Genomic DNA, 1056 nt, shown 5'->3' on the forward strand with positions numbered 1-1056 from the left:
GACCCCGTCGGCCACGACCAGGACCCCGTCGGCCACGACCAGGACCCCGTCGGCCACGACCAGGACCCCGTCGGCCACGACCTGGACCCCGTCGGCCACGACCTGGACCCCGTCGGCCACGACCAGGACCCCGTCGGCCACGACCAGGACCCCGTCGGCCACGACCTGGACCCCGTCGGCCACGACCTGGACCCCGTCTGCCACGACCAGGACCCCGTCGGCCACGACCAGGACCCCGTCGGCCTCGACCCGGACCCCGTCGGCCACGACCAGGACCCCGTCGGCCACGACCAACAAACCTAGACATGTTTTGATCACTATCAACATATCACGAAGGTAAGTGTTGACGAAACATTCGAACTGAAGCTCCTAATATAGGCAGACGTGCTAATGTATTGGCTCCTTTTATTTGTATGTTGTTTGACAAGAGAGCAGTGTTTGTTGACTGTCCTCCAGACATGTATGTTTATGGTGAATATAGATTTGTTGTCCTGCGTAGAGCCACCTGCAGGTCTCGGGTGTGTGAGTTGATGCCTAAGATGGCACTCCAGATCCGAATTCTTGTCAGTTCAGAGATTCCCTAGTTGGTCCTGCCTATCAAATCATCTTCACTGGCGTCGTGGTCATGATGCCCCCCCTGCTGTAGTAGTGGTCATACTTGATATTCCACCAGCAGTTGTCAGCAATGTGTGTTTTATGATAGCGGTCATACTTTTTCCCCAGGCGGGGACGTGAGGTAGTCTGCTCACTCCTTGTACTTTGCCAACGATTCTCTGACGGTCTCTGAGCGTCTCCTTCAGCTGCCCTGAAGCTGGTGGTACAGGACACCCTGCTGAAGGTAACAGGTGTTTTGTGGGGGTCATGAGGTATGTGTAGTAAGGAGGGAGTCCTGGTGGCTTACGTGGTGTGAGGAGGGAGTCCTGGTGGCTTACGTGGTGTGAGGAGGGAGTCCTGGTGGCTTACGTGGTGTGAGGAGGGAGTCCTGGTGGCTTACGTGGTGTGAGGAGGGAGTCCTGGTGGCTTACGTGGTGTGAGGAGGGAGTCCTGGTGGCTTAC

The sequence above is a fragment of the Procambarus clarkii genome, chromosome 49 (genome assembly GCF_040958095.1).
Source record: "Procambarus clarkii isolate CNS0578487 chromosome 49, FALCON_Pclarkii_2.0, whole genome shotgun sequence".
Lineage (NCBI taxonomy): Eukaryota > Metazoa > Arthropoda > Malacostraca > Decapoda > Cambaridae > Procambarus > Procambarus clarkii.